The sequence below is a fragment of the Arachis ipaensis genome, chromosome B07 (assembly GCF_000816755.2).
Source record: "Arachis ipaensis cultivar K30076 chromosome B07, Araip1.1, whole genome shotgun sequence".
In the NCBI taxonomy this organism is placed as follows: Eukaryota; Viridiplantae; Streptophyta; class Magnoliopsida; order Fabales; family Fabaceae; genus Arachis; species Arachis ipaensis.
This window is the reverse complement of record NC_029791.2, coordinates 53,161,146-53,169,313: the sequence shown is the minus strand read 5'-3', so window position 1 is coordinate 53,169,313 and position 8,168 is coordinate 53,161,146. Positions and strand designations below refer to the sequence as shown.

The following is an 8,168-nucleotide window of genomic DNA, read 5'->3' as shown; positions in this document are numbered from 1 at the left end:
CTACTTCTAACACGCCTCTCTTCTGAGGGGTCTCAGAGTTCACAGAATTCCTGTAAGATGAGTATAAATATTGGTTGCTTGCAACTAATTCAATCAGCTCAATAGTTTCTTCTGGTGTCTTTTTCTTGTGCAATGAACTGCCTACAGAAGTGTCTAGGCTCATCTTGGATATCTCACCCAAGCCTTCATAAAAGATATCCAGTTGGGTCCATTTGGAGAACATGTCTGGAGGGCATTGCCTAGTCAGTAGCTTGTATCTCTCCCAAACTTCATAAAGAGTTTCTCCCTCCTTTTGTCTGAAAGTCTGAACCTCCAACCTAAGCTTAGTCAACTTCTTTGGTGGGAAAAATTTAGTGAGAAACTCAGTAACCACCTTTTCCCAAGTATCCAAACTCTCCTTCGGTTGGGAATTTAGCCATAGCTTTGCTTTATCCCTCAGAGCAAACGGGAAGAGCATGAGTTTGTATACCTCAGGATTCACTCCATTTGTCTTCACAATATCACATATTTGCAGAAAATCAGAGATAAACTGATTTGGATCTTCATGAGGAAGTCTGTGATACTGGCAGCTTTGTTGCACCAGGTGACTAATTGTGGCTTCAACTCAAAGTTGTTTGCAGCTATAGGAGGTACCACAATACTTTTTCCATAGAAATCTGTAGTAGGGGCAGAATAAGAGCCAAGCACTCTCCTCTGTTGATCATCCCCATTCGGATTTGCCACATTGGCATTAGCATTATTGTTAGGATCCATAGTGGATTATGTAGCCTTGTAAAGTCTTGCTTGTTGTAAACGTCGCCTGAAAGTTCTTTCAGGTTCAGGATCAAAGTCTAAGAGATGTTCCTTGCCTCTGTTCCTGTGCATAAACAAACAGAAGCCAAGAAAAGATGGAACTCTCTACGTCAGAGTGCAGAGAATTTCCAGTGAGGTAACCTGAATAAAAAGATAAAAATATTGAATAAAACAAACAAACACTAAAATTCAAAAATTACTAGGAAAATTATTACTAAAAATTTTTCAAATTATTAGGCAAATTAAATAAGAAAAATTAAAATAAGACTAACTAGGGGACACCAAACTTAATTTCAGAAATTAAAAAAATAATTATTAGTATTAAATTATTATTAAATATTATTCTTTTAAAAAAAGAAAATTAAAGATAAAAATAAAACAAAACAAATATAATATAGAAAAAGAAAAAATTTGAAGAAAACAAAAACGAAAAATAAAAAAAATAAAAAGAAAAAATAAAAAAAAGAAAACCGTAAGTTTTTAGAAAAATGAAAAGAAAAAAAAAATAAAAGCAAAGGGGGACAGGGGAATGGGAAACGAGAATGAAAACGCAAGGGAGGGGGTTACGAGTGAAAGAACGGAAGAAAAAAAAATTTCACGTGAATGAAAATAATCAAAAATGAATAATAAAAATTTATAATAATAAAATAAAACTAATTAAAATTAAAACGCCTAATCTAAGCAATCAAGCAATTAATAGTTGTTAATTATAGTCAATCTCTGATAACGGTGTCAAAAACTTGGTGTGGTATTTGTAACCCACTAACTTACCGGCAAGTGCACTGGGTCGTACTAAGTAATACCTTACGTGAGTAAGGGTCGATCCCATGAGAATTAATGGATTAAGCAACAATAGTGTTTCACAGGATTAGTTAAACAAACAGAAAATAGTGTTGAGATGCAATATAAAAGACATTAAACAATATAAAGAATATTGAAGAAAGGCAAGTAAATACTTTGGGAAGAAAATATGGAGAAGATAGCTAAGGCTTCAGAGTTATCTATTTTTCTGGGATTATTTTTCTTACTAACTATTTTAATCATGTAGGATTTAATTTATGGCAAACTATATGTGACTAGACCCTAATTCCTTAGACCTTCCTAGTCTTCTCTAAAATTCATCAAAAGTCAATTCCTTGGTCAATTAATTCCAATTAGAGAGTGATGATCAAATTCCAGTTTATATGCCACAAAAACTCTAATTACCTAAAAATAAAAGGATTATATGTCATGTATCCCGTTAAATCCAGATAATTAAAATTTAGGAAAATATGTTTTCAAGCTGTTTGTTCAAATAAAGAGCTTTTCCAAGTTATACAAGAACTCAAATAGAAAGAGGGTCATACTTCCGTTCCACCCAAATTCATAAAATAAAGAGCGAAAACAATTCTTAAATTATAAATCCATATATAAATTAAAATAGAAAAAGCAATAAAATCAATCCATAGAAATAGACAGAGCTCCTAACCTTAACAATGGAAGATTAGTTGCTCATGGTTCAAAGTAGAAAATAAGGATTCAGGTAAAATGTACTCCTCTTCAATCTGATGGATCTGAATCCCCTTTTATAACTAATCCTAATAATTTAAAAATCAAATTTCTAAAATTCAAATTAAAATAATATCTTTTCCTATTTCAAAATCAAATTTGAATTTAAATTCGAATTAATTAACAAGTCTTCAGCTGATGGGTGGGGACCACTTGATTTGTCCATTCTGCAGCTTCTAATCTGTGTTTTCTGGGCTGGAAACTAGGTTAAAACAGCCCAAAAATTGCCCCTAGCATCTTTCTGCATTTTTTGCACGTTGCGCATGTCACGCGTACGCGTCGGTCACGCGCACGCGTCAATGGTCTTTTTCCGCAAGTCACGCGTACGCGTCAGTCACGCGCACGCATCGCTGAGCAAATCTTCAAATTACGCGTACGCGTCAGTCACGCGCACGCGTCAGGCACGCGTGCGCGTTGCTCTTCGCTGCCATCTCCTTTGATTCTTGTGCTGCAGAAACTCCATCAAATCCAGCCGTATGCTACCTAAAATAAACAATATTGCACAAAACTCAAAATAGCATCTATAGTGGCTAAAATATAATTAATTCTTTATTAAATTCAACAATTTAGATGCAAATTCACTAGGAAAGATGCTCACGCATTACCGAAATTTGGCTTATTCTACAATGTCTCAATTGGGTTATATGATGTTAGCTCTAGGTATGGGATCTTCCCGAGCTGTGGAAAGCCGTATTTGATGAAAGTCGTATGTACGGCTTGGGGGGAGATCTTTCATATCTTTTGAGATCCACCCTACAATATGGGGCCAAAAAGCCAAACAAGGTAGCCGTATTGGAAGGTGCGGCTGGATCACCTCCTTTTCAGGGAGAGCTAATGCTTGTTGGGTAGTTTGGTTTTGATCAGATTTCTAGTAGAGTCGGAAAAGATTACAGATAAATTCTTTTTTTCCTCTCATTTTTTTAATTAAAAGGTCAAAATTCAATTCTCTTGTCGATCTATTAAGGCATTGTAGGCAGAACTCACGTCGACCACGATGTAGTCTATCTTGAGTGTTCTTGACTGGCTTCCTTTTTCGAAGGTTGTATGTAGTGAGATGCATCCAAGTGGTTGCACTAGGGTGTCTCCCAGTCCGAATAGGCTGTTCGGATATGCTCTAAGTTCTTTTTCTTCTAGGCCGAGCTTGTTGAAGGCAGTTTTGAATAAGATGTCGACGGAGCTCCCTTGGTCTATCAGTGTGCGGTGGTAATTTGCGTTTGCCAGTATAATGGTGAGGACCATGGGATCGTCATGTCCTGAGATGATACCGGATGCGTCTTCTTTGGTGAAAGTAATTGCGGGGATGTCGGGTGCTTCCTCCTTTCCCTCAACATGATATACTTCTTTAAGATATCTTTTGCGGGATAATTTGGAGATTCTTCCTCCTGCAAACCCTCCGTGTATCATATGGACGTGTCTTTCTGGTGTACGAGGTGATTGCTCGGTTCGTCCGACAACTTCATCCCTTCTTCTTTTTCTTTGCTCATCGTCCCGGGTGGCCAGATACCGATCTAATTTCCCTTCTCTTACTAGTTTTTCTATGACATTCCTTAAGTCAAAACATTCGTTGGTAGAATTCCCGTGGATTCGATGGTATTCACAATATTCAGTTCGGTTTCCTCCTCCTTTTTTGCCTTTGAGTGGTCGAGTTGGGGGTATTTTTTTAGTGTGGCAGACTTCTCTGTAGACATCCACAAGGAACACCCGAAGAGGGGTGTAATTGTGATATTTTTTCATTTTTTTCCCATGTCGATCTTCCTTCTTTTTGGACTCTTTATCCTTATCGCGGGAGGGATAGGGGAATCCGGATTTTGAGGTCTCCCCTAGTCGAGAGTTTTCCTACATGTTGATGTACTTCTCTGCTCGTTCTTGCACTTCGTTCAGAGATGTGGGGTGTTTTTCGATATAGATTGACTAAAAGGTCCTTCTCGCAGGCCATTGATGAGGCCTATGATGGCGGCCTCTATTGGTAGGCTTTGTATGTCCAGGCATATTTTGTTGAATCTTTTCATGTAGCTGCGAAGACTTTCCCGATCTCCTTGCTTGATTCCTAATAGACTCGGGGCATGTTTAGCATTATCTTTTTGGATGGAGAATCTGGCCAGAAATTTCCTGGCTAAGTCGTCAAAGCTTGAGATGGATCTAGGAGGTAGATTGTCAAACTACTTGATTGCTGTTTTTGTTAAAGTCGTTGGAAAGGCTTTGCAACGAACTACATCCGAGGTGTTGGTGAGGTACATTCTACTTCTGAAATTGCTGAGATGATGGCCGGGGTCTGTAGTGCCATCGTACAATGTCATATCTGGAAGTTTAAAGTCCTTTGGGATTTTGGTCTTCATGATCTCCTTAGTAAACGGATCTTGGTCCTTGCTAGAGCTATCCTCATTAGAGGATCGATTAGCTTTGGCCTTGAGATCGGCTTCAATTTTTAGGAGTTTGTCCTCCAACTCCCGGCGTCGTCTTATTTCCCTTTGTAGGTTTTTCTCAGCTTCTCGTTGATGTTCTGCCTCTTTTTTGAGTTGCTTTAAGCGATCTTGAAGTGCCTCCATGGCTCCCACAGTTGATGAATCGTTGTTTTTGTTAGGTTGAGGAGTATCGTTTGGTGTAGTGTCCGCGTTTTTGTGCGGCGTTCTATCTTCCAGATCTGAATCGTGGTCGTTGTCATGGTCATCCGCCATGGTGATGGGATGACTTCCAGGTTCCCCGGCAACGGCGCCAATGTTCCGAGGGTTACCTGAAACTGTAGGTCGATCTCGGACGAGATCTTCTGTGATGGTCGGAGATGACGTGTCCGGAGCTGTCGTGTCTGACTTGTTGGACTGGATGCGCTGCTGATCCTTCGTCACCGGAGGGTGGGGGGTACCTGCAAGAGACTCCGATGCTTAAGTTAGCTTGGGTATTAAGCAGGTTTTTTGTAGAATCAGAGTATGAGTTATACCTGGGTGCTCTAGTGTATTTATAGTAGTGTGGAGTGACCTTTTTAGATGAGATAAGTTAGTTATCTTTATCTTATCTTATCTTTGGGCGAGGTCAGCTTATCTTCAAGGTAACCGCCCTTCTCTCTGTAGGCTTCGGCTGCCTTAGGATTTGGGTCGTGTTCCTTGATTTTGGGCCCTTCTTTGGGCTTTCCTGTCGATTTGGCCGACCTCTTTGAGAAGAGGTCGGATAGCCTGACCTGAAGAGGTCGGTCGCTTTGTTGCTGAACATCCCAGGTTGGATAGCTCGACCCAGGATATGAACAACACTCAAAGGGAGTAATGCTACCAAGGACAGAAGAAGGAAGTCTATTGATAACATGAACATCAGTCATAACAGCTTCACCCCAAGTACGCTCAGGACACGAAGAAGAAATAAGCATTGCACGAACAGAGTCAAGAATGTGATGGTGTTTGCATTTAGCTCGTCCATTTTATTGAGATGTACCATGGCATGAAAACTCAAACAAAGTACCCTGTTCTGCAAGAAAGGTTAAAAGTTTGGAGTCACGGTATTCCATAGTATTATCGCGTCGGAAAACTTTCATGACCTTGAAAAATTGAGTTTTAATCATAGTGGCAAAATTAATACAAATCTAAGGTAGTTCATGGCGATTATTCATCAAATAAACCCAAGTAAAGTAGGAATAATAATCAATGAAAATGACAAAATACCTAGCCCCTCCCATAGAAGTGGTGGGAGCGGGGCCCCAAACATCAAAGTGGATAAGATCAAAAGTAGATCAAGTAAGAGATAAATTATTGGAAAAAGATAAAGTAGGTTGTTTGATAGTTTGACAAGAAATAAAATCAAAAGACTCATTATTAACCTGACCTAAAATACCTTGAGACACAAGAGGACATAATTTTTCTAAGGAGTTGTGGGCAAGACGGTGATACCACAAGTGAAGGGTAGATGGAGAAGAAGCATCACAGAGATTTACCTCAGGAGGAATATGAAGATTCTCAAGTTTAAAAAACCTTCCGACGTTACGTCCTGTCTCGATGATTTGTCCCGTCCGATAATCCTGTACATAAATCAGAAATAGAAAAATTGACATCAAAACCGAGATCAACAAGTTGACTAATAGAAATAAGATTGAAGTTCAATTTTGGAATGTAATAAGTATCAGAGAGAGTAAGAGTTGACTGGAAAATAAAACCCTTGTGTGTCGCGTGCATGATGGAACCATCAGTAGTATTGACAGAAGGTGCATTTGTAGTGGCAAACAAAGACGATAAAAGATGATGCAAATGAGACATGTGATGAAAGCAGTTGGAATCAAAATACCATTTAGAATTACCTGATGGAGGAGTTGAGAAAGTAGTAGGAGTATTACCAGAAAGAAAGAGAAGACGTTGAAGAAGAGACGCATATCGCAATATCAGATAGAGAGACAGGAGATGGGTTGAGAGGAGCAGAGGTGGTAGATTCAGTAGTAGCAACAATAATAGAAGCAGACACATTTTTGGAGAAGTTGGGATGAGAACGATACTTGAGTTGATCAAGTCTTGGTATGCGAGTAGGATAGGTAGTAACCATATGTCCCGAGAGCTTGCAATAATGGTAGAACAGTTGTGGACAATTGTAGCTAATGTGACCTTTCTATTGGCATTTGTGACATCAATAAAAGGACAGTGTGAGCAGAGGTGCCCAAAACAGTTATAGTTTCGACAGAATTTACCATTTCTGTCTGTCGCAGCAAAAATATCTGATTTTTCCGTAACAGTAAATACAGAGATAAAAGAGAGGATAGAAAAATGCAAATTTGGGGCAGAAAATGAGAAAATAAATAGCAGAATAGAAAAGAGCTCATAAAAAACCTTAGAAATGGTCCCACTACCTGCCACGTCAGCCAAGAAAGGACACGTGGTAGCGTTTGAATGCAGGAAGGAACCATGTCAGTGCTAACTCAGCACGCGGGTCAACCAAATGGGATAGGTCGGGTCTAAGCGCAAGTCTGACAGGTTGGATTGGATCAATGGCGTGTTGGGCGTGGACCGGTGCGGGCACGACACATGGATAGCGTCAGAGCCGTTGATCAGGAAGTCCAATCTGACGGCACGAGATGAATTTGGAAAGGGGGAAGAACACTGGTGGCGGTAGGGACTTGTAGCGGTGCATGGCGGCACGTCCAGCAGTTTTCGGCGACGGTTCTGGACTCGTTGAACTCGTGACAACGAGACGAAGAAGATGGTAACGGCAGTGATGAATTGAAGCATCGGGAAAGAAACAAAAATCAAAGACAAAAAATACTGTCGGAAGAAAAACAAAAGGGCTATAGAGTAATTTTCATAGATAAAAAAACCTATGCTCTTGATATCATGTTAGAAATAAGAGAGTAATACTGAAGAGTGTATTATCGAGTGTAAATCAAAGGTAAAATATACAAATGTATATATAGGTGCTAAAAGAGTTAAAGCAATAAAAACACAAAATCCTACTATAAATACAGAGATATGCTATATAAATATAAATGATACTAATTAATTTTAATTAATTTTAATTATATGCTAACAGTTATAATTAATTAATAATATTTAAAAAAAAATAACTAAGAAAATATATGATTAAACTGTTAGACTAAAAGTATTGGACTATTAATTAAAAGTATTGCTCATTATAACCCTAAATTGCTGGGCGCATTTTTCATATATAAATTTTGAAGAATAAAGAATGTGAGAAGGGAATATACATTTGTGAAAAAAAAAGGGACAAAAACAACTAATAGGCTAAATACAGTAAATAGATTAGTTGTCAACGAGGCTGGCGGGGTGATTGACAAGTTAAGGATGTGGAAGCGATTAGGAAGGAGGGAAGAAAAGAAATATTCAAAGATAGATCGGAAAATATGG

At 38.7% G+C, this 8,168-nt stretch overlaps 1 protein-coding gene across 1 annotated transcript in view; it reads left to right on the top strand.

The window, feature by feature from the left end:
• LOC107608309 (beta-galactosidase 13-like) overlaps positions 4,228-8,168 on the top strand; it is a 7,458-nt gene continuing 3,517 nt past the window's right edge. Inside the window, exon 1 of the mRNA XM_016310136.2 lies at positions 4,228-4,232. The gene's annotated coding sequence lies outside the window, so the exon portion shown is untranslated. The remainder of the gene's footprint in view (positions 4,233-8,168) is intronic.